Here is a 25,570-nt window from a genome sequence, read left to right as displayed (position 1 = left end):
TTAACTACACAAATGAAAAGCTTGGATGACCATTAGGATGGAAATCAACAGTACCGTGTGAATAATACTAGCTAATGTGTTCCATGGGGCCACCAACTATTTTAAGAATTTCATTGGGATGGGGAGTGCTAGGTGGCTCAGTCAGTAAAGCATCTGACTCTTGATTTCAGTTCAGGTCATGATCTCAGGGTCGTGAGATCGAGCCCCACATCAAGCTCCACACTCAGCATGGAGTCTGCTTGGGATTCTTTCTCTCTCCCTCTGCTCTGCCCCCACTCTACTCGCACCGTCTCTCTCTCTCTAATTCTCTCTATAATAAATGAATGAATCTTAAAAGAATTTCATTTGGCATCAACTTATTTTAATCCTCACCAGCCCTGTGACGTCCGCACTATTACCATCCACATTTTACAGATAAGGGCGTCAAGGAACAGAAAATCTAAGTAATTAGCCAAGGCCTCAAAGCCAGTAATGGCAGGGCTGGGACCAAATGCCAGGCCAGCCAGGCTAGTAACTGCTGTGTTCTTCAGGCTCTGAGAAGGAATGACAGGAGATCCTTTTTGAAAGAGGTCAGGAAAGGCCTCTCTGTAGAAGTGACACTGAAATCGGGAGCTGAAGGCAGAAGCAGCCACAGGTGTCTCCAGTGCTGTTGATGAAATAAGCCACCGGCTGGGGCAAGGGGCACCCTGCAGGGCTGACCTAGAGCTCCATTTGACCCAACAAGGGAGCTGTGGGATGAGAAGCATAGGCAAAGGCAGCTGAAAATATCAGATCAAGAGTTCCAGGTTTCATTCCAGGCTTTTGCAGACTTCTTCCCAGTGTCCCCATTTTCTAACCAGAGAAAAGTAATTATCAGCATCCATGTGAACCTCTGCCTGATGAGTCAGACAATCCAGTCTGGTTTCTCATCAAACCAAAGCCATCCATGGCCATCCTCTGTCAGGATGGTTCTGGGCAGAACTAAGGTGTCTCCTTTGAGAACTGAGTTTGGCAGGGGCGCCTGGATGGCACCATCGGTGAAGCATCCAACTCTTGGTTTAGGCTCAGGTCATGATTTCAGGGTCGTGGAATCGAGCCCCATGTTGGGCTCCACACTAAGCACAGAGTCTGTTTGAGATTCTCTCTCCCTCTCCCTTCTGCCCCTTGTGCTTATGCTTTCTCTCTCTCTCTCAAAATAAATATTTTAAAAAATATTTTATTTATTTATTCATGAGAGACACAGAGAGAGAGAGAGAGAGAGAGAGCAGGCAGAGGGAGAAGCAGGCTCCCTGTGGGGAGCCCAATGTGGGACTCAATCCTGGGACTCCAGGGTCATGCCCTGAGCCAGATGCTCAACCACTGACCCACCCAGGCATCCCTCAAAATAAATAAACTTTTTTTTAAATAAATAAACTTTAAAAAAATAAAAAAGAACTGAGGTTGGCAAAGTTTGAATGTGTGGTGTTCCTCTAATGAGCACTCATAGGAATGTGCCAGGCACCATGCTAAGAAGGGCACAGTGGAAAGAGGCAGCCTGAGGTGGGAGGAAGGTTAAAAGTTTCAGAGGCAGGCATCCCTGATTGAAACCCAGCTCCATGACTCAGTGTTCTCATGTCACATGGGATGGTGGCTTCCACTTCTACAAAATGTGGGAAACCCAACCTTTTTCAGGGCTCCTGGAAGGATAAGGCAAGAGAACCCTGTAATGCAATGAGAATCGTGTAGGCCCTAAAGACCATATTAGGGATTTTGTTGCCTTTCTCTGTCCCTCACCATCTAATGAGGGATCATAGGCATGTGTATGTGAACGAAAACAGCCACCTATGACCTAATGTGCTGTGTTGCCTGTGGGAGGCACCAGGCTAAGAGGGAGAAGTGGACACTGCCTATTGTGTTCACGCTTTCTGGGAAATGCATGGCCAAGCAGGTCTCCTGTGTTGACTTTTATGGATTCCCAGAACTTCCACTGTGGCTTTCCAGCCTCTGCTGCTACGCTTCCTACAACTTGAACTTTGGGGCACTAACATTTATGAAATACCCAAATACCATAATAATTATTATTATGCATATATTATCCCATTTAACTCTCAAGACAACATTATAGGATAAGTCTAATGATCCTCTTTGCTATTCTGAATGTTTACCAGTGTCTGGCTTTCCTCTAGTTCCTGGTACGTGAAGGAGTAGTAAGATCCCTCAGCCGCTGACCTCGAGGCATAGCCACATCCCTGGTATGGACAAGGAGATGTAAAGAGAAGAGAAGGATCTCACTTCTCTGTGTGGTTGCCAGTGTTAAAGCCTACACTCTTCCTCTGGGGGGTGGGGGGGGCACTTCTCCCAGGTGGTGTTGCTACAGAAAGATGTCACGTAAAGAATGGCTGCCCCAGAGAGCTGCCTCTCCCCGGCCACGGACTCCGTGTGAATTAGAAATTCAACTTTGTCATGTGAAGCCATGAAGTTGCTGGAGTTGAATTTTTTTTCCTTTTTTTCCTTGGCTGATCTGGGCAGTACACTCCTGAGACTCAAATTTGAAATCCGTCCTATCTGAATACAGGACCCATACCTCTTCCTCTAGGGCACACTACCTGATGATGCCAAATTTGATATACACGTTAAGAAAGAGTTGTTCTGAGGGCAAATATGGAATTGAAAAGAATGGAATTTCTGCAATGGCGGAACGTCAGGGACTGGGCAGGATCAGCAATGCAATAGGGCTTTTGAAAAGTCATCAAACTCTGCAGAAAGGGAGCTGGTGGTTGTAACTCTCACTGTAATCGTGTGGTGGTGGTGGTTAGTGTCAGAGGCAGGGCAGGGGCAGTGGCGGAAGCCAGGGCAGTGGTAGGTTCAGGGACCAACGTGGTCAGCAACGTTGAGAGTCACTGTCGGGAGGTTAAGAGTATCTAGTAAATAGCATTCTTCTCCTTCTGCGTTCAGAACCAATAAGAAATAGATCCAGGAGTTAGATTGACAGAGGTCAAAACATCCCCTTTCTGAGAGTCTGGATTGGAGGTCACGGCTTGGTCCACAGCAACGATGGGATATTTTGTGATATTTTATCCCAGAATTAACCCTGCCTATCAAATCACAGGTGGTGAGACAACCTTAGGCCTCCTCCTCCCATCCCGCAGAGGTGAAGCTTATCGAGGAAGCCCACACCATGATAACAGAGCCAACCAGGACACACTCAACTCAGGAAGAACTGAACCAAGCATGACCAGTTCCTAGTTCATTCCTCCAAACTCCACTCAGATGGGTCACTCCCCCTTCTCAAAGGTATGGAAGAGCTCAAATTTGTTTCTCTCTCCAGCCTCAGTCTCTTCCCCCACTAAAGAAGAGGTTGGATTTAGCAAACTATGAAGTTCCTTCTGGTTATGTAAAATGTAATGTTCAAACTGAGAGAAATCATACACTTGCAAAAAGTAGAGCAGTCCATCAAGTAACCACCAGAGTATTTTCTGAATCTTGACAGAGGGCAGAGCATGAAGGCTCTGCAGCTCTTCAGTTACTCCAGCAACATGCCCACAGAGCCAGAGGTGGTTATAATAAGCTCTCCAGACTCTGTGGAACCAGAAGTTAAGAAAAGGATTTGAACTGCAGTGGGCAAGAAGGCCAGGTCATACAGTAACCCTAAAAAGTTCCAAGTCGGAACACAGCCCACTGGAACAAACCAGAGAGAAAGGTGTTTGGAAATTTCTTTGATTTATGACCTACTATAGGATATTGAGACATTATTTATGATCGATATATGTGCCTGCTGGCATCTCACTGGAGCCATTGACACTGCTTCATGCCACGGAGGTTGGTCAGCCCAATCCAACAGACATACTATCTGTGTCCTGTTGGTGCAGGCAATAAACCCAGATATAGTCATCCATCTCCCTGAAAACGGTGCTGGTTACTCCAGCCCTTGGAGGGCTGCCCCAGAGATGTGGATTTGCAAGGAGAAGGCAGGTTGGTGGGAAAAAGACAGACTTCCTCAGTAATTCTCATTTGAAATTTCTCACAGCATCATCCTTCAGTAATTCGCCTTCCTTAAAAAAAAAAAAAAAAAAAACACACACACACACAGAGCATAGCTTTGGGTCGCTAGGACCCTCACTGTAAAACTTCCTCAACGTATTTCTCCTAAGGCTGATACAAGTGGAATGCCAATAAAAGTAAAACTCATCTAGATTGGCATCTGGTCAGTCAACTTATATACCATCCCTTACACTAGATGACATGGGAAATGTAAATTAGGAAATATCAAATATTTTATTTATGTAAAGAATAAACATGTCACTTGTATAAAATAAGAAATAGGAGTTTCCTTGTCTTTAAGGACCTCCCCCCTCTGGGGGCAGCAGAGACTCTTTGCCTAGAAATTTATATATCAGTCCTATTTCTCTTCTTCCATTCAGTCCAATGAGTACGCCACGTACCCCCCCTCCACGAGGACTTTGAACACGCTTTCCAATGTCTGCATCACTCTCACTGCATATAAATCTGTCCTCTCTCAAAAAACAACACACTGTTAAACCCCACTGACCTTATCTTACTGAATCCTACCTTTCTTGTAATCTCAGCTTAAATATTAATTTTTTCAGGAGGCCTTTCCTGAGGCCCTAGACTAGGTGAGATTCCTCTGCAAGGTGTTAGCACAGCGCCCTATACTTCCCCCAGCATAATATTCATCACATTGACCGGAATTACTCAGTTGATAGTCTACTGTTTCAGCCAGACTGTGGGTCCTCAGAGACAGGGGACATGTCTGCCTTGCTCCTACTAATCCAGTAGATTCGCCATCTGCATCCTCTGGCACAAGTTATAAATCTATGCATAGCTATAGCCATTTATCTTCTCGAAAATGTTCTTGGTTAATCATGCTCTTCGAGGGCTGACCAAAGATCTGGTTTTGTGGAAAAGGCAGAAAGATGACTTTGTGCATTTCCAGTGACTCGCAAAGTCTCACGCAAGGAGGTGTTCAATAAATGTTTATTAAAGAATAAACGGATAAATGAATGAATGAAATTATTATAACTAATCAGTGCTCATCAGAGAACTGACTATAAATGCAATAACACTCAACAGCTGAAAAGTGAAAATCTAGTCTAATGCTGCTGCCCTTGATTCGGTTTGGTTCAATGTTTGGAAACCTAAAAGTTGACCACTTTTTGGGACTTCGATATTCTTCTCTCAAAAGAGATGCATCCCCCATACTTTTTTTAACTGTTCCATTCACTCATAACAGCACCTCTAATCCTTCCCTGGGTCTACACCATCTCTGCCTCCCACTACCTTTCTCTAGGATATCTAATGCAAGGCAGAAGGTGAAGACTAACTTAATAATGTGTCTGCATTTGGCCAACGGCAAAGGCTCCATAGGTTTCTCTCTAAGAAGCAGGCTAAAATTAAAAGATGAGGGGAAAAAAAGACAAAGCCTAAATAAACAGAACTAAAAATTAGGGAAAGTTAGATGCTCTCATATTGGAAGTCTTCATGGTTGCAGGTATGAGGGGACAATGGTCCTCACTCAGGGAAGCACCATCTCCCTTACAGCTACTGTTTCAATGCTTTAGTTTGTGATCTGGGGCCCCCATTCCAGCCTCTCACCCTGTGACCTGGATTTGCTCTTACCATTGATCTGATAACTTCTCATTGGTTCTTAGAGGCCCCACCTTCAACACATTATTTATTCCACAAATATTTATTGAGTTTCTACTAGGTGCTAGAGACTGGGGATTTAGTGGTAAACAGAACAAACATGGTTGTTGTCTTCACGAAATCTACAATCTAGTGACTGGCATAGATCATAAAGTAATATTGCAAATAATAAATGCAGAGTTACAGATTGTCATGAATGCCAGGAAGAAAAGGTATAATGTGTTATGGGAGATTGTAATGAGAAAAATGTTTTAAATTAAGGGATGATAGAAAGCTTCCCTAAGGAATTAGGGGCCTAGAGAATGAATGGGTTTAGCTACTGAAAGACAAGGGACATTGTGGCCAGAGCAACAGGAAGAGTTTGTGGTAAAGCCCTGAGGTGGAAAGAGCTTAGTGCATTTGAAGACATGGAAGAAAGCCAATGTGGAAAGAACTTTTGGGAAGAAAATACAAGAAAAGCTTGAGAGATAGGCAGAGACCTGACCTCATAAGACTTTGTAGGCCAAGTCAATGATGAGGGTTTTCTAATGTTGGTGAGGATGTGGAGAAAGAGGAATGCTTGTGCAGTGTTGGTGGGAATGCAAACTGGTGCAGCCACTCTGGAAGGCCTTATGGAGGTCTGTCAAAAAACTAAAAATAGGGATCCCTGGGTGGCGCAGCGGTTTGGCTCCTGCCTTTGGCCCAGGGCGCGATCCTGGAGACCCGGGATCGAATCCCACGTCGGGCTCCCGGTGCATGGAGCCTGCTTCTCCCTCTGCCTGTGTCTGTGCCTCTCTCTCTCTCTCTCTGTGACTATCATAAATAAATAAAAATTAAAAAAAAAAAAAAAAAAAAAAAAAAAAAAAACTAAAAATAGAGCTACACTCTGATCCAGTAATCACACTACTGTGTATTTACCCAAAGCATATGAACAGTAATTTGAAAGTATATATGCACCCCTATATTTATTGCAGCACTATTTACAATAGCCAAATTATGGAAGCAGCCTAAGTGCCCACCAATAGATGAATGGATAAAGAATATGTACACACACACAGGAATATTACTGAGCCATAAAAAATGAAATGTTGCCATTTGCAACAACATGGATGGATCTAGAGAGTATAATACTAAGGAAAATAAGCCAGTCAGAGAAAGACAAATACCATGTGATTTCACTTGTATGTGGAATTTAAGAAACAAAAGAAAGAAAAAGAAAGAAAAGCAGATTCTTAACTATAGAGAACAGATGGTCACCAGAAGGGAGGTGGGTGGGGGGATAGGGGGAATTGGTGAAGGAAATAAGAGTACACTTATCCGGTTGAGCACCAAGTAATATATGGAATTGTTGAATCACTATATTGCACACCTGACACAAATAAAACACTGTTAAGTACACTGGAAGTAATTTTTTTTAAATTAAGAAATTAAAAAATGAAATAAAAATAAATAAAAACCAAACTCCCAGAAACACAGAATATGTTGATGGCTACCAGAGGCTAGGGTTTGGGGGAAATGAGATGATTGATGGTCAAAGAGTACGAACCCCCAGTTAAAAGATGAATAAATTCTGGGGATCTGATATACAGCAATTTAGCTATTGTTAACAATACTGTATTATATACTTGAAAGTTGCTAATTAAACTCATACAATGTTATCTGTCAGTTATATCTCAATAGAGCTGAGAAAAACGTAAAATTAAAGTATTCATAGTTACAAAGAAAAAAGAGGTGGATTTTCTACATTAAAAAGTTTTCAGCAGTAGATTGGTCTTAAGATGATTCTGGGGGCATCTGGGTAGCTCAGTCGGTTAAGCGTCTGACTCTCAACTTCAGCTCAGGTCATGATCTCAGGGTCATGGGATCGAGCCCTGTGTTGGGCTCCATGCTCAGCAGGGAGTCTGCTTGGGACTCTCCTTCTCCCTCTGACCTCTCCTCTCTCTCTTTCTCTCTCAAGATAAATAAATAAAAATATTTTTTAAAAAATGAAAAAATTACTTTGGCTGCCTAAGAATAGGTTGGAGGGAGGATGGGAAATAATGCAAGGAGACCCGTCACAACCATGCTGCAGCAGGTGTGGTAGGAGACCTGCCACTGGCCCAAGAGTAGTAGCCACAGAGGCAGAAAGTGGGTAAACTGAAGATGTTTTTGGAGATGGTGTTGACCAGACCCCTTCTCCAGTGAACTCCCAAGAGTCACTGGGTCTGCTTAAGCAACAGGTGCCAATGTTCTGACAGACTTTGTCTCGGTGAGAATCAGCTGGTGAGACAGTTAGCCAAGCAGCCCAACTCTGCCTCTGCCCCAGTCTGGTTATTTTGGTCACGTAGACGTGGCCTTAATAACAGTCTCCTTCTATCTATAGACTCGGTGTCAAATCTGGTTTACTGTGGACCAGATTTTTTCATCGACTCAGCTCTCTGGGAGAAGATACCCTCCCCAGGAGCAACAGAGACGGAACCTGGCCACCTATTTATAAAATTGGGGGATGGAGAACATGATACAAGATAGCAGGAGTTTTTGGAACACGAATTTTATGGTTTGGAGTCTAATTAATTTGTGGAGCTCTCTTCCCCAGCAGAAGGACTTGGCTGAGATGCTGAAGTTAGCAAATTGCCTGCTTCACGCAGGCACCATGTCCATTTCAGAATGTTTTCTATGGATTTTTCCCACGTCATCTATTAATTACCTAATTACATCGTCTAATTATGGGATTCTTCATGTATTTACACTGATTACGTAATTGGGTGCAATTACACTAATTAGGTTAATGATACAGGATAACAGACTACAAATTGCTTTAAAGGGACACTGGGAAGGCTGGTAGGCCAAAAACCCTTTGGGGGTAGGTCGGGATCTGTCTATTAGCAGCTTAGAGATTCCGTCTTCCTCGTCCTGACTTTGGGATCCATTCTAAAGAACAAAGTGGGTAAACTGACAAACCTGTTGCCCAAGGTCAGGAGACCCAGGACAAAGCTACGACAAAGGCACAGTGCATAAGCAACCCCAGGCTCCCCTCCTGTGGTGGACAGAATAATGCGCCCTCACAAAGATGTCTATGCCCTAATACTCAGAACCAGTGACTATATCCCCTCACATAGAGAAAGGCACTTTGCAGACATGATTAAGGGTAAGGACCTCGAGATGGAGATGGCATCCTGAATCATCCAGGTGGGCCCAACCTTATTACATGAGACCCTAAAGATGGAGAACCTTCCCTGCCTGGGTCAAGGAAATGCAACAATGGGATGCAGAAGCATCCCATGGAAGATGGCATGAGAAGGATTCGACATCCCGCTGCGGGTTCCTAGAAGTGGCAGGCCGTGTGCAAGGACCAGAGAGCAGCCTCTAGTGGCTCAGGCAGCTGACAGCCAGCAAGGAAACGGGGACCTCAGTCCTACAACCCCCAGGAACTGGATCCTGCCATTTGCGTGAGCAAAGAAACGGATTCCGCCCTAGAACCAGCAGAAGCAACACAGTCCCGCTGAACCTTGACTCCACCCTGGAGACACCCCCCCCGCCATCGGACTTCTGACCTACAGAACTGCGAGATGATAAATTTCTGTTATTTAAGCAACTACGTTTATAATCATTTGTTACAGCAGCTATGGAAAACTCATACGCTCCGTACTCTTTCTCCCCCACCTCCCACTCACTCCCTCGATGTCATTTGTCATCACGCATATCCTCTTGGCTGCTGTCTCTCTTATCAACACCCGTTTTCAAGGAAGGGTCTGACGACAATCTTATCCTTTAATAGGAACCTACATCGCTGTTACCTCTTCCAATGACATTGGTGTTTTGTTTCAGCTCCGTTGTAATAAAAGATTTTGTCCATAAAACTGGAGTGAGAGCCTCAAACTCGGAGTCAGACCAACAGTGCTTCAAATCCTGGCTTGGCTACTTGTTCTGTGGCCACAGATTTCCTTCCGTTCTTTGAAAAGTGCTTGAACCATCAGTGACCAACTTGGGAGAATTAAGAGACCAAGGGACTGTCCCCATATATAAGACATCACAAGGTCCTGTCAGACGAAATCAAATGCTAGATGATTTATCTCATGCCACTCGGAACCACCGGTGGGTCTCAGAGAAGTGCCACCATCCCCTAAAGGAAGCCGGGTAGTGGAAGCCACTGAAAAGCATCTGCTACCCCAGTTGGCTTCTGAGGGTCTGATAAAGGAATGTGGGTAGAGACAGCGAGGTGACACTGCCTCCCCCCATCTCTGCCTATTGCTGGCTGGACGTAGAGACAGAGCGGAAAGACAGCTCGGGATCCGGATTCCTATCTATGACCCTTGGCCATTTTTAGAACATAGGACTCTAAGCAGTCCCTGGGAATATTTGTGCTAGATGTTGGCAGAGAAGAGGAAAAAGTGTGCAGAAATATAACAATAGTAGCAGCTAACCCTTCTACGGCATCTGCTCTGTGTGCCGCATTCTACAGACACTGAATCACTTGATCTTCCCGGTAGCCTTGTGGACCGTGAATATCCTACTCTCATCTGCATTTACAGTTGAGGAAACCGGGGCACAGAGAAATAAAGAAATTCTCCCAATGGTACCAGCTGTAAGGTGGCGGCGCTGGGGTTTGCACTTGGGTTGGCTGGCTCTCGGACAACGCTTGCCTCCAGTGTGCCCCGTCCCGACACAAGAGATGGGGGCCCAGCCCCACCAGGAGGGGCTAACTTCTCAATGGTGACGTTTGGCTGTGTTTCCCAGTTACATTACAGCCATTAAAAGGTTCGTCATAGGGGCACCTAGGTGGCTCAGGGGGTTAAGTGTCTGCCTTCGGTCATGATCCCGGGGTCCTAGGCTTGAGCCCCACGTAGGCTCCACGTGCAGAGGGGAGCCTGCTTCTCCCTCTCCTGCTCCCCCTGCTTGTACACACTCTCTCTCTCAAATCAATAAATATATATATATATTTTTAAAGTTCCTTCAAAATCAGGTAGTCAGGTCTGGAGTCTCCGTGCAATCCAGTCCCTAGAGTGCTGATCTAAGCGGCTTTCCCTAAGTTTGGTCCAGACGCGGGTGGGAGCAGCATCCCTGGCGTCAGACCAGTTCTGCCTAAATCCCATCTCAGCTACATCCTAGCCGTGGGAGCTTGGAAAGACCGCTTAACCTGAGCTCTTACTGGTAAAACCCCGGACCGTGATCCCTTCAAGGTAAAGAGGGATTCTCACATATTCTTGCAAAGATTTTATCTGAGCCATTAAGCACTGTCCGTGGCAATGAGGACTGCCACGATACAACCTGAGGACTGCCACGCGATCTTCCACCCCCTCCACATGCACACACAAAATATTAGCTTGTGTCTGATGTGTTCTCTGATTTTCAGATGGGAGTCAGCATTCTGAGTTAGGACATGGGCCGTGTGAAAATGCACAGACTTCGAGAATAGCTGCACACATCATGCACTTCTTAGTTATTCGACATCATGTAAATTCCTGATAAACATCCACTTTTGACATGGTGATAGTCCAAGTCAGAAAACGAGGATGGTGAGGATATTGGGGCCTAGCCATCTTAAAAGGGTTATTTTGGGGACACTTCTGAAATAACGCATGTGAATACAATTAAAAATGCTACCTAATTTTGATTCCGGCAACCCTTATCTTATGTGGCACTTCCTGTATACCAAGGACATGGACAGCACTGTTTCTGAGCCAAATAGGTATCACATCCTCCTGGTAGGGAACTAATCTAAGCCAGATGGGGATTAAAAGAGTCAAAGGAAGAATGAAAAAATAAATAAAATTTTTTTTAAAAAAAAAGGAAGAATGAGAAACAACCCGTGTACCTATCTCCATCTTTGAATGTGTCCCAATGCTCTGTAACTATCAAGTTCAACTTCACGCCCATCTGAGCCTCTGGACTCTTGGCTTCGTGAGGGCCAGGCCTCGGTCATGTCTAACCTCCCAGGAAATAACAAATTGCTTGACACACCGTAGGTGCTCAGTGAAGTATTCACTGAGTGAATGAATGAATAAGTGAGTGAACAAAAAGCCGAATAGAATTTCTCACCAAATATGTGGATGCAATCTTTGTGCTCCTCCCAGGTCCCAGACACCAGGACTGCGTGAGCCTCTACCCTACACTCCGTGGTACTTTAATTTCCAGGGCAGTGGTGCACACCTTCCCCCTCGTCTGCCTTTCCAACCACACCTGTCTCCACCAGGAGCCGCCCTCATTTCTCCTCTTTGTCAAAGTGGCCCTTTGGGCAGCATTCCTGTGCTGCTTCCTGGCGTCAGAGCTCAGACACTGGTGAAATCACTTATCCGCTGCTTCATTAGCCACGGCTGCTACCTGGGATGCCGCACATAGCATCACCCAGCATTTATTGATTCACCCTTTCAGGACTGAGCAGAGTGATTTCACTTTCAACTGACTAATTGTGTGGGGAGAGGGCTTCAAGACAAGAAAGCAAGCATCCATTAAGTCCTCTAAGACAAAACCTAGGTCACCCCGGTAAGTACTACACCCATACAGAGGTGCTATTAAAGCAGATGCTCATGCAGACAAGCCTGGGCCCTTAGCAGGATTGCCATCTCCTTGAGGCTGTCTCCTTTTGCAAATGACTTCCTAGGATTTGGGGGGACGGGGCTTTGAGGAGGTGAGGGGAGGGAATCCTGAATCCTTAAGCAGCCAGCATTTTCATTCATCTCCTCTGCTCCATTTCAGCTGTTGTCACAGAGCTAGTGTATGTGGACACGACCAGTGTCCTCAGCGGGGAGATTTAAGGACCATCCAGTTATACCATATGGACTCAAAGAACTTTCCGACTGAATAGATTCTCTAGGCCACAGCTTTTCAGACTATAGCCCTTGGAGTCTTGGTGATCTGAGAAGCCGCTAATAGGGCTTTTGGCAGGTAGAGGGGAGTGGGAGCAGCAAAGCTAGAGGACTCTTGATCCATCTCCCACCTACTCCTACCACCATGTTTATCTGTGACATACGAATTATAAGGCGGTTGAGAAAAAAGTTTCCCTGCTTGAAAATACTTTCAAACTATGCCTCTAGGCAGTATGCAGAATGGTTAGCTCTACCTCCAAACTGGGTGGGTTTTTTCTTTTCTTTTTTCTTTCTTTTTTTTTTTTTTTTTTTTTAAGAGTTTTATTGGGGCAGCCCGGGTGGCTCAGCAGTTTAGCGCCGCCTTCAGCCCAGGGCCTGATCCTGGAGACCCAGAATCGAGTCCCATGTCAGGCTCCCTGCGTGGAGCCTGCTTCTCCCTCTGCCTGTGTCTCTGCCTCTCTCTTCCTGTGTGTCTCTCATGAATAAATAAATAAAGTCTTAAAAAAAAAAAAAAGAGTTTATTTGAGAGAGAGAAAGAGCCTGCAGGAGCATGGGGAGGGGAAAGAGTAGAAGGGTGGGGGAGGGGGAGGAGAGGAGGGGTGGGGGAGGGGTGGAGGGAGAAGCTGACTCCTGCTGAGTGGGGAGTCCACCACAAGGCTCAACCCCAGGATCCGGGAATAATGACCTGAGCCACCCAGGTGCCCAAACTGGTTGGGTTTAAATCTGACCCATAACCACTGTGCCAAGACGTCCTCCTGTGCCCACTGAGATCCCTTCTCTCCTACACAAGGATTTTGCTCCTACCATCATTTCCTCTCTCTCTCCTATATCATCATTTTTTTCTTAACTGAATCATCTCATCAACATATAAACATACTAGGCGCACCTGTGTGGCTCAGTGGTTGAGCGTCTGCCTTCGGCCCAGGGTGTGATCCTAGAGACTAGGGATCAAGTCCCACATCGGGCTCCCTGCATGGAGCCTGCTTCGCCCTCTGCCTGTGTTTCTGCCTCTCTGTGTCTCTCACGAATAAATAAATCTTTAAAAAAAAAAAAAAAGCTTCTGACTCTTGCTCTTAGCTCTGGTCTCGATCTCAGGGTCCTGAGTTCAAGCCCAGCATGGAGCCTACTTAAAAAACAAAATGTAACTCGCTTCTCATCTTCATTGCTACCGTTAGTTCAAACTGCCACATGCCTCCCATGCCTTCCCGCAGTAGCTTCCAACGAGTTCCAGGTCACATAAAGGACAATACACAAAATCCGTCGTGTGGCCTACACTGTCCTCCCTGCCCCAAGCTCCAGGTTCACCTCCTGCTGGTCTCCTCCTGACTCTGTGCGGCTTCAGCAAATGTGCTCTGCCGACACACAGCCCATTAGCTCACCTCCAAAGAAGTCTGACCTCCCTCGGAGCAGGCCAGGTACCACCTTATCCTCCCACCTGACCTGGGGTGCCTGCGACTCCAAGGTAACTGACTTGGAGCTTAGACCCCCTCTCCCTTGACCTGCTCTCACAGCCTGCTGGGATTTTATGAGACTGACCCAGCCTGCTCGACCGAGGCTCAGCCCAGAGGTGTAGGGAGTCAGCCATTTATCACACCTAATCACTCTGAAAAATATAAACTGGTTATTTTGAATTCCTGAAGATACAGACACTTTGAGTGGTGATATCTGCCAATTATATGGCAAATACATCTACGTACTTCTTGCCCATTCATGGTACGTGGGGGAGGTGAAGATGCACAAGTTATGAGACCATCTGTGGCCATTAAAACCAAGCAAGCCAACCAGATACACTAACGCAAATAAAACTGTTGCAGTACTCCGTGACAGGTACTGGAGCTGGCAGGCCAAATTCAAGCTCAGACCCAAATGCGATGCAATTCCCTTGAAAACTCTTACTCAAACGTGCTGACCCACCTTTTGGAGAAATTCTTACCTCTGCATTGCCACTAAAAATCTTCCAGGGAAGAACTCAAGTTTGGCCAATAAATCCAAGTTAATGACTTTGGTCTTGAAACCCAGGCATCCAGCTAGCAGTCAGTAAATTAGAGAACAGTAATAAATAAATAAAGATATATATATATTTATTTATATATCTGGAGGAACCTGTAACTACTGCAATATAAATTAAAAACAAATTTCACTTCCACCAATCTCAAATTGGCATTTTGGGAATGAAATAATTGAACTTCACAAGCCTTACCTTGTCTCGAACATGAATCATCCAGCACACTCTGCAGCAGCTGTTAGTTACCACCATCCCCACCACACAGTGAAAGAGACTGAAGCAGCCTAGAGAGGTAGGGTGTCTAACTCACAGCCACGTGGAAAATGGGGTAAACTCCAAATGCCAGCCAACTAATCTGTGGTTATGGCATCAATCTGTCAAATGACGCAGGATGTAATTAATTAAATGCCATGCACACGGCACTGTGCATTTAGTAGGCACTCAATAAACTTCACGGAATGAGTGAAAACAAAACACAAAACAAATATGAGTTCAACTGTGACCCCCCCCCCCAATCAAATGTGCCAGGCTGACGCCCTAAAGAAAGAGGGTTTTAGAACTGGGATCACAGGAAAAACCTGGAGGGACACGATCCCTATCCAACGTCAGCTCCGTTTCCTTTCCTGAGGACAGGATCCCATTGCCCGTCAAAGCATGCTGATGCTTCTGGCCAGCTATTGAGTGAAATGTAGACAAGTGGGTTTTTCTCGTAGCTCTCGAACTATAGCCAAGTAGTAGAAAGTTCACAGACCACCAGGAAAAGAGCATTTTTCCACTAAGCTACTATAGAGACACTGGGTCTTTCTTTATAATGATTAGGGGGTGGGGATGCACCTGGGTAGCTCATTTGGTTGAGCCGCTGGCTTGTGATTTCTGCTCAGGTCCTGATCTCAGGGGTCGTGAGATTGAGCCCCACCTCCTGCTCTGCCCTCAGCCTAGAGTCTACTTCAGATTCTCTCCCTCTCCCTCGATTCCACTCCTCTGCTCATGTGTGCTCTTTCTCTCTCTCTCTCTTAAAAAAAAAAAAAAAGGCAGCTTGGTGTTCTAAGTTTTAATAGCTGCCTTACACTACATAGCCATTATTATCAATTATGGGGAAAAAATCATGGTTATGGGCAGCCCCGGTAGCTTAGTGGTTTAGCGCCTGCCTTCAGCCCAGGGCCTGATCCGGGAGACCAGGGATCCAGTCCCATGTCGGGCTCCCTGCATGGAGCCTGTGTCTCTGCCTCTCTCTCTCTCTCTCTCTCTCTGTCTCATGAATAAATAAATAAAATCTTTAAAAATTAAAAAAAAATTAAAAATCATGGTAAGTTCCTTGAGGGAAGTCAGATAATAATACATCCTATGTGAATCTGTCCCAGGGGGTCTTTAGTGCTGACCCACCATTGAATTTGATGGTCACCCACTGACATTATTCAAACAAATGTTTTGGACATTCCCCTTTGGACATGTGTCTGGTAGAATATGGGGGACCTACTTTTTTTTGTCGTCCTTTTACATAAAACGCAGTTCCTTGCAATTTGTGCCTTATGATTTGGTCATTTCCTCCAGGTGGCTTGGGGTGGTGAGCCTGGACAGTCTTCCTTAAAGAGCAAATCATCTTAGGTCGTGATAGGGTATCCCTGCTAATCACCTGTGTTCTGGTGAACATTTTATAATGAAAACTTCTCATTAGGCTAACAGGCGAGCCACGTGATACAAAGGGAAAAAAAAAAAAAACCACCACTTAATTTAGCCGTTAGCCAGAAGATTTTGTTTTGCTGGGTGCTTTATTGGGAGGTTTACGGGCACTTTTTATATCTGTTTTTATAGTTTCATAATCAAACAAATCGCTGCTAATTGATTTAGGAGGTTTGGGGGTGTGCATAAAGCCAGAATGAGGAGGGCAGCCCTGGTGGCTCAGCGATGTAGCGGCGCCTTCAGTCCAGGGCCTGATCCTGGAGACCCCGGATCTAGTCCCACGTCAGGCTCTCTGCAGTGGAGCCTGCTTTTCCCTCTGCCTGGGTCTCTGCCTCTCTCTCTCTCTGTATCTCTCATGAATAAATAAATAAAATCTTAAAAAAAAAAAAAAAGCCAGAATGAGGAAGAACTACCTACAGTGTGGGCAGTTTGAGAACATGAGTGAGTCAGGTCTGCAAATAACAGGGGCATTTTCAATGGTTAGTCAGCATTTTGTGCTCTTCTCCAATCAGGTTTTAGTGAAGATTAATCTAGAGGTGACTTACTGGCTCTTAAAGGAAAGCCGTCAGAATTGCAGAAGTGGGGGGCCTCTCAGGGCTCACGGGCTGAGCTAGTGCTTGCAGCCTGTCCTCCAGGGGACCGGGCGCCAGGGGGAGGCTGTGGGATCCCCACTGAAGGACAAAGGGCACCCAGGCGCAGATGGCTCAGGTCCACTAGAAAGCCAGCCTATTTTTAACCGGGCAGCCAGGATGTGAGGAGTCTAGGATTCAGCTTCTATTTGTGGAAAGTCACAGCATCAGAGTGAAAGAGTAGATGAGACTCCCAGGCCCGGCTCCTGTCCAGCCCCGACACTCAAGGGACTCACTGGCCCACTGGGTCCCCCGGGGCCATCATTCCCCGTTCAGGGGGTGGGGGGTCCCCTTCCCCAACCAAGGAGGCTCGCTCTCTCCAGGCAGCAGCCACAGGAGGAGGATCCAGTGCAGAGGGCCGCCGGGGTCACCAGGAGAGGAGCCGGTGTCCACGGGGCGCCTGCAGAACCGGACAGTAGATCACAGCACACCAGGTGACCAGGCCCGAGAGTTCTTACCATTACTATTGGGAAAGGTCACTCCTTGAGGGCACCTCTCAGCCCTGGGAGGGAGGGGGGTGACACACAGGGGGTGGCACAGAGCCCTGCCCAGAAAGTCATCCGATCTGCCTTGCAGACCCAGCTGGTCACGCAGGTGGCTGTGGCTTTACCAGGCTGCGACCCGCTTCCCATTATGTCGCGGCCCCCAGGGGACTGATTCATTCCTTTGTGTGTCTCCTCCGGAGGATGAGTTTGCCTGCCTCAGGCGAGGGTCAGCCTTCCTTGGGGGCGGCTCTGGGGGCTGGGAACTGGAGGAGCCGGGTCCATCCGACCCCCACACCCCATCCCCCCACCTTCACCCCCTATCCCCCACACCCCCACCTCCCATCCCCCATACCCCACCCCATCCCCCCACCTCCCATCCTGCACACACCCACCGCCCCACACCCCATCTCCCTACTCCCTATCCTTCATCCCCCATCCCCACTCCCACCCCCACACCCCACCTCCCATCCCCCATACCCCATCTCCCATCCCCCACACCTCCATCCCCCACCTCCCATCCCCCACCCCATCCCCCATACCCCCTCCCATCCCCCACCCCATCCCCATACCCCCTCCCATCCCCCACCCCATCCCCCCACACCTCCATCCCCATCCCCCACACCCATCCCCCCACCCACACTCCCATCCCCAGGTGACCCACCTGCCGCTTCCAGCCCAGGCTCACAGCCTCGGATCCCGTGTTTGCCTGCCCTTCCCACCACTGTCGCAGCCCCGTGGCAGCCCCAACTCCGCCTGGGAGCACCAGCTCCCCCCTCCCACGAGGGAGCCTCCTCGGGGTGCAGAGCTCCCTCCGGTCGGGCTGCGGGGGGAGGAGCCGGGCCCGCGGGTCGCACCCACCGTGGGGACCGAGAGCGAGTCACCGCGATCACCGCGAGCTGGCCTCCCGGCCCAGGCCCTGCCCGCCTACCTGGGAACGAAGCAAACGGCCCCCCAAGTCCTTGACCAGAGGCCTGCTGTAAATAAAGAGCATTTTTATGATGGGCTGGCTGCCAACGGCGTTATCACCTCCATCCCTGCATCCGTGCCCCCCCCCCGCCCCCCCTGCAACGCACACACGCGCGCACAGACTGGGGCTCTGCTACATTGGATGCCACCGAGGGCGACAGGTTAGGGCAAGGAGCCGGGCAGGTTAGGATGCACGTTCGCAAATTCGGTTCCTGATTTTACCTATTTATTTCCTTTAAGGAGAAGAGGGAGACAGGAAGAGGGGGAGCCATGAAATCATTAAAAGCAATTCCCTCCCCGCCCCCCCCCCCCCCCCCCCCGGTCCCCGGGCGCGCGTGGAGCAATGTCTGCGCTACAGAGCCATCCCCGGGTATCGATCCAGATGTGGAAATTGGTATTGACTGCCGCCCGGCTCTGTGCACTACCCCCCGCTTTTAAAGATACAGCGGCCGAGGTGATGCCGCTTTGTCCACCGCGCAGCTCCCCAGACATCTGCAGAGGCAAACCCAAGGAGGCAAATGAAAGTGCGCCCTTTGTGTCTTGCCCCCCTCCCCCGACTTGCACCAAATGGGAGCCCAAAGGGCTGCCAAACAGATGGTGATAAAAATGAAAGCTCGGCGCCCCTTTCTGAGGGGAGAAAAGGACCATTTGTGTGCACTTGGAAGTCATCCTGGCCCCTGGGGCCTGGCTCTGCCCAGCCCCAACCTTGTTAAAATCCTTGGAGGGTCGGAAGGCTTAACTGGAGGTGCGGTCTGCTCCCCCAGAGATGCTGTTAACTGCCTATTGCTGCCCTAAAAATTACTGCAAATGCAGCCCCGGAAAACAAAACAAATGTATTATCCTACAGCTCGATAGGTCAGAAGTCCGATGGGGTTTCGCCGGGAATATGATCAAAGTGTCAGCAATCTTTGTTCCTTTCCAGAGACTCTAGGGGAGACTCCTGCTCACGGTGGATTGTTGACTGAATTTAGGTCCTTGAGGTTGTAGGACTGAGGTCCTGGTTTGGCGAGGCCTCTCACCCTCCTGGCCTTGCAGCCTCCTTCTCCATGTCCAAAGCCGGCAATTGGAGGCCAGATCCTTCCCAACTGGCATCTCTCTCACCCCCTTCTTTGCCTTCCCCTCCCATTAGGCTGACCGAATTAATCCAGATCATCTCGTTTCGTTGCTGCCCTGCACCTTGACCAGGCCCTTAAAGTCCCCTTGCCATGTAAGGTACCCAATCCACAGCAGGTTCTGGGGATTAGGACACTGACATGCGTGAGGAGCCGTTACTCAGCTGGGCACTCTCAATATCTGTTTCAGGTAATTTGGTGGGGACAGGTGACTTGGGGACCCTACTCTTCCACCATCTTGCCCCCTCCTCAATATCTGTTTCAGGACAGTCTGGCAGAAATTAAAAAAAAAAAAGTTAGCCTTCTATTTTAATAATGGACAGCAATGCCACTCCTGCGTTGCATGTGAGCACTTCCACAATGGCTGTCGATTCACACAAGGGACAGAACTGTCCCGCTACATTTAATACCAAGTTCTAATATCAACCCTGTCTTCCCAAAGGCTAAGCTCTTGAGAAAAGAGGCGGTATACCTGGCTAGTGTGCAGCTAGACTCTTGAAATACCACAATCAACACCACACAGTCAAGATTTTCCAGAAGCTCACAGTTTAGAGGAGAGAGAAACAAGGGATGGACGGTGAAGGTGAGCCTGTGCCGTGTGTCAGAGACCCTGAGACCACAGCAATGAGCCATGCTGAGGTGTCTACCTTCCTTCCCAGGGCCTCCTTTGGGGCCGACCCTTCCAGTCCTATGTCACAGGTTGTAAAACAAGGATTAGAAACGAGGTCATCTCATAGTGGCTGAAGGAAGCATGATGCTAGGGGTCACATCCTGACTTCTGCTCCCCACGGGACACTGTGCACCCCAGGCAGAGACTTTTCACCTGCCCAGATTCCTTTAGGTACTCCTGCAGCCTTCCTCTCTGTGCTCTGGAGGGGACTGCCGTGCTGTAACCTCCGCTCTACTATAAACCCGGCCCAGGGAAAGTCTGTCTCACTCCTGCTTATGCCCACGGACAAACTCATCATCTGTTTTCAGCCCACTGCAGGCGAAGGGCCCTTGGCTGAAAGTCTTCTGTCAGCCTGAATGGCTAATTGAGACCTTCCCGGGCCGAGCTGGTGCAGATGGCCATGAATGCAACACTGTTAGACAAGGAGGGAAGGCAAGGCATCATGAATATTTAAACAGGTAAAAGTAAATATTAGTGAAACAATTGCATCTTTAAATGGTTAAATTACTTTCCACACTCCACTCCGTTGTCATATGTCGTGATGGCGCTCAGGTGCACGCACACGCGTACACGCCTGTCCTCCCTGCCCCCCCCTGCAAATTATTCATTTTTCATCTCTGTTGTTTCCAGTCTGATCTTTTTAATGTGAGAATCCCCCCTATGCTTAATCTAAGCCTTCCTGCATTTATTCCTGAAGTTGAAAAAGCATGATTGGGCCCTGAATATATAGTTTGCAACTTGCTGGAATCCCAATGACACGCCTGAGTCTTGTCTACTCTGATTTCATGGCACAAAGCCATGCATGCCATCGGGAGGCAGGAAACCTTAACTCGAGCTCATGTGTGGTAATTGCTTTATTCTGCATGAACTCGTTCTAATTCTCCCCAAAACAAGAGAGAAGCTGCATTTTGCAATTTTAATGACCACACTATTTACCCCTCTGCCATTACCTGGTAAACTGCCTGGAGTGTCTTTGGACAGATCTTCCTCTGCTTATATTCTTTTGTGTTAATTTTCAATAAGGCGTCTCTGGTTTTTCTACTCTTATTTTGCAATATCATCTCATCTGGCATCGTCTTTCCATCTTAACATTTTGGGAAGTTTGATTCAGTCCAAATTGTGTCTCCTTAGACTTGTTCTGTCTGTCGTTCACCTATTTTTCACTGTGGAATTCAGCCTTCGTTCTTCCTTCTAATGTTCTCGCAGTTGCCTGAATCCTACACTTTCATTTTCCATTTTGAATTTCAGATAGAGCACTTCTGTGCCTCTTTGTTTGGTTTCTTAATGTCCAATGGGATCATCTCCCCTTAACTCTGAGGGGATGTCCGAGAACCTCATACCCGGCCTCTAAACCGTATCTTCTCTCTTCCTCCCCAAACACCGATTCTTACAATGGTCCATCCCGCCTTTTAACACGCATCGCTCTACCACCACCTAAAACTAAATTCCTGATTTTCTTTCGTGATCAAGTGACTTAACTGGTCTTCCAGCCACTCCCCTGTGCGCTCCCTCCAGGGACTGTGCTAGAGGCCACATCCTGTCTTCCAGCAGCCATAGGGTAATGGAATCAAAAAGCGAAAGATCTCTTGCTTGGGCAAATCCAATTTATTTTAAGGCCAATGTTTAATGAGTTTTTGAATCTTCTCTGCAAAGAATCTTCTCTGAAATCTATAACCACATTTTACAGGTCATCTAAAATCTGCATCAATCTTATTTTCAACATGTTATATGTACATATATGCAAATGCACATATGTCCACATATAATACACATATTTTAATATATATGTATAAAATATATGTGTATAAGCAGTTCCATTTGAGCCCTGGTGAGCATTCTGGGAAGGAAAAGCTGTGGCAGCCATTCATAGGTTCAAGGGCAGGAGGCTAGGAGGAGGGAAGTGAGGAGAGAAAGCTTCTAACTTGTCTTCTCATTTTGCAGAAAAGCGCAAGTCCTTGTCACAAGGCCCCTAACTTTTGTCCTCAACCCATGGCCTGCGCCTTTACCTGTTCCCCTAATGGCTATCACTCCCCACATCTTTGACCACACGGAGTCACTAACAGCAGCAACAAAAAGTAAAAAGCAAACTAGTTTGCTAACGGGTTGCTAATAACACCAAGAGTTGTCTGGCTTCAAAGAAGTCACTTGAATTTTCTGGGTCTCCTTTTCTTCCTCCATAAAAACTAAAGGATTAGACATCAGCAGGTGAGAGAGGATTTTAAAGGCTTTTTAAAGCCAGGAAACTTTCTCCCAACAAACTCGTACACAGAAACGTCCTTGGTAAAACCGGTGAAGTGGAAGTTGTCTGGGGCAGGAGGAGAGCACGGCGCTGCTTCCCGGGCTGTCCCCCCAGCCACTGGCAGGGGACTCCTGGCTTCCTCTGAGCCTATTCCACAAACACCACCAGACCAGAGTCAACTGAGAGTCAGTTCGAACATTCAGTATTTCTGTGAAAACCACGAAGCTTGGAAACGATGACCTACAAACGGTTACAGACATACTTCACTTTACAGAAAAGAAGTCCTGGCAGGTGATCTCTACACTAACCCCAATTTTTCCTATTGAATAACATTACATCTCAGAATTGTTGTCTCTTCGGCTCTGATCCATGGTCCTTTGGCAACAGCAACTAATATTCTGGCGTTTTTTGCTATTGTGTTTCTCCCCCCTCCTCTCCTTACACCTGTCATCGTTCAACACCCACTTGGGGCCAGGTGCTTTATATCCTGTAAGTTCCCCTTACGTTGTTCTCTTGACCTTAAAGGGGAAATTACACTTGATCTCAGCTGCGGGAGGAAAACTATTTGAGTAAATGAACCCTGTGTCCCATCTTTTAATAAAGTAAAAAGAAATTTAATCCTTGCAAGGGAATAATAATTACCTCCTGAAGTGTCTATTTGTTCAGTGTGAATGAGAAGATCATGTCTGTGCTTTGCAATAGAGTTTCAACGTTTTCTGCATGAGGAGTGAGTGGAACACGTATCCACACCATCATCCTCACCACTTCCCTGTTTAATGTGATAGGATAAAACTACTCCTTTGAGTGACTTTAGCTGTTTATTTCTATGTGAAACAAGGAACTGAATCAGGTGACACAAAAGTCAATAAACCATAGAGCCTGGCTTCAAGGAGCTCCCAGTCTGTAGGTAAAACACATAAATATCGAATTATTTTGAAGCATCCTGAATATAATAGTAGTGCAAACAAGCCTACCAGGAAAACAAAGGAGGCAGAAATTCAGTTTGTCTTAGAGAAAGTAGGACCCAGGGAAGTTTCATGGAGGAGTGACATTTGAGCCTAGAAAAATGGGTAGTATTTCCCTTGCATGATCTTGGCAAGGGGAACAGTGTGTCCAAAGGCACAGAGGCTCCAGAGAACAAGGCAGGATTATTGATTAAGACCCATGGTCAGAGCACAGAGTTTGTAGCATATACCCATGGACCATGAGGAAAAAATGTTACAGGTGAATTGTGAAACTATATCGTACCTTATTCTAGTCTATACTCAATAATAATATATTCAGTAATAGAGATTTTTTAATCAAGGAAATGGCATAAATATATGTGTATTTTCAATAGTCCTGATATGAAACATTCCAGAGATAAAATGTATAGTAGTGACATATCAGAGCCATGAAGAAGAGATGGTAGTCAAAGAAAATGCTAGAATGGTAGCTTGGATGACCAGGTATATAGTGATGCCATCAGAGATTAAGGAATCCCAAGGGGAGAAATAATGAATTTGCCTTTAAATACATCTTTAGATGGGGCACCTGGGTGGCTCAATGGTTGAGCATCTGCCTTCGGCTCAGGGCGTGACCCCGGGGTCCCAGGATCGAGTCCCTCATCGGGCTCCCCGCAGGGAACCTGCTTCTCCCTCTGCCTGTGTCTTGCTTCTCTCATGAATAAATAAATAAAATCTTTTAAAAATACATCTTTAGATATGCCTGTAATATATATGCACAAAATTATAATATACATCAAGTATGTAATTTACATATAAATTCTGTTACAAAATTCACATATTTAGATAATGCAAATTTATCTATTATATACTAAATTATATTCATATGCTCACCTATAATAGATATTATACATATAACATATAAAATACATTCAGACTGAAGGGTGCAGAAGTCCCTGTTCATACCTTATGGGATGTATTTGAACAGAGTCAAGCAATGCCCAGAGGAAGTGAGATCTGGACTTAGCGGGTAGGAGCCATTCTCCACTATCAGGATCGGTTACAGAACTGGTCGCCGTAGAGACCACATGGGAACTCAAAGCCTGGCAAGCTGGCCCAAGGCACCTGTAAGAAATCAAGCTACAGGGAATCTGGGCCTGAGGCTGGGAGGTCAGGTAGCATTAATCCAGAGACAGGGGCCCCTGCAGGGCCATGGCATGGACAGGCAGAGAGAAGGTGGCATCATGTCATGCCTATTTGCAGGATGGTCTTGAGGATTAAATGAGATAAGAAAAGCAAGGAGCTTGGTTGGCATGTGCACATGCTCCATAAGCATGACTTAACCTCAGCCTTTTAAAGATGTGCCGTAGAGCTCCAACAAGAGGCATGACAGCCATCGTGTCATTCTTAGCAAGTGAGCATTTGTAGTTTCTGTTACCCAGAAACTCACTTGATATAATTCCACATTGAAATGATTCATTAAGTCACAAATTCTACATAGGACGCAACATCCTGAAATATAATATGTTGGAAGCTCCAGTGACCATCCTGTTCATGCCCATCATCTTACTCTGGGCGCTGCTAACTCCCCTCCCCTTGTGTACTCTATAATACTTGGCATCCTGCCACATGTTTGTGTTTGGGTTTTTTTTTCCCAATGGTTGTTCAAAATAAATCATTTTTAATGAATAATTTTAATAATTAATTTAATGTAACAACTAAATAATTTAATAAATAATTTTAAATAGATAAATATGTAAATACTTATCTCTAAAACAGAATGCAGTAAAGAAAGCTTCTTTAATTCTTTTTTTTTTTTTAAGATTTATCTATTCATGAGAGACAAAGAGAGAGAGGCAGAGAGACACAGGCAGAGGGAGAAGCAGCCTCCCTGCAAAGATCCCAAAGTGGGACTCGATTCCAGGACCCCGGGATCATGACCTGGGTCGAAGGCAGACACTCAACTGCTGGACCACTCAGGTGCCCCGAAGTTTGTACAATTCTTTCTGCTGCCCTCAGCTCCCTGCTCTTCCATTGCCTTCACTCTAAACAAAGATCTTCTGAGATGGGAGCCCATACACAGAATGTGAAATTTCTCACATCCCAGTCACATACAGATATTATTATTTTTTAAATATTTATTTGAGAGAGAGAGAGAGCATGAGCAGGGACAGGGGCAAAGGGAGAGAGAGAACCTCCAGCAGACTCCTCACTGAGGGCAGAGCCCAAAGCAGGGCTTGATCCCACGATCCTGAGATCATGACCTGAGCTGAAATCAAGAGTCAGATGCATTACTGACTCAGCCACCTAGGTGCCCCCATATAGGGTATTAAATATGATTTTCCTGATATCACAAAGCCTCCACTGTGTTCTGTAAATTCTGCTTAACTAAAGTCAGGCTTCCTCAGAAACTTGTCAAAAGGATTTCTGACAAAATGGCTACTTTAAAAAGTT

This window comes from Canis lupus, chromosome 38 (assembly GCF_003254725.2).
Source record: "Canis lupus dingo isolate Sandy chromosome 38, ASM325472v2, whole genome shotgun sequence".
Taxonomy (NCBI): domain Eukaryota; kingdom Metazoa; phylum Chordata; class Mammalia; order Carnivora; family Canidae; genus Canis; species Canis lupus.
This window is presented reverse-complemented; position numbering follows the sequence as displayed.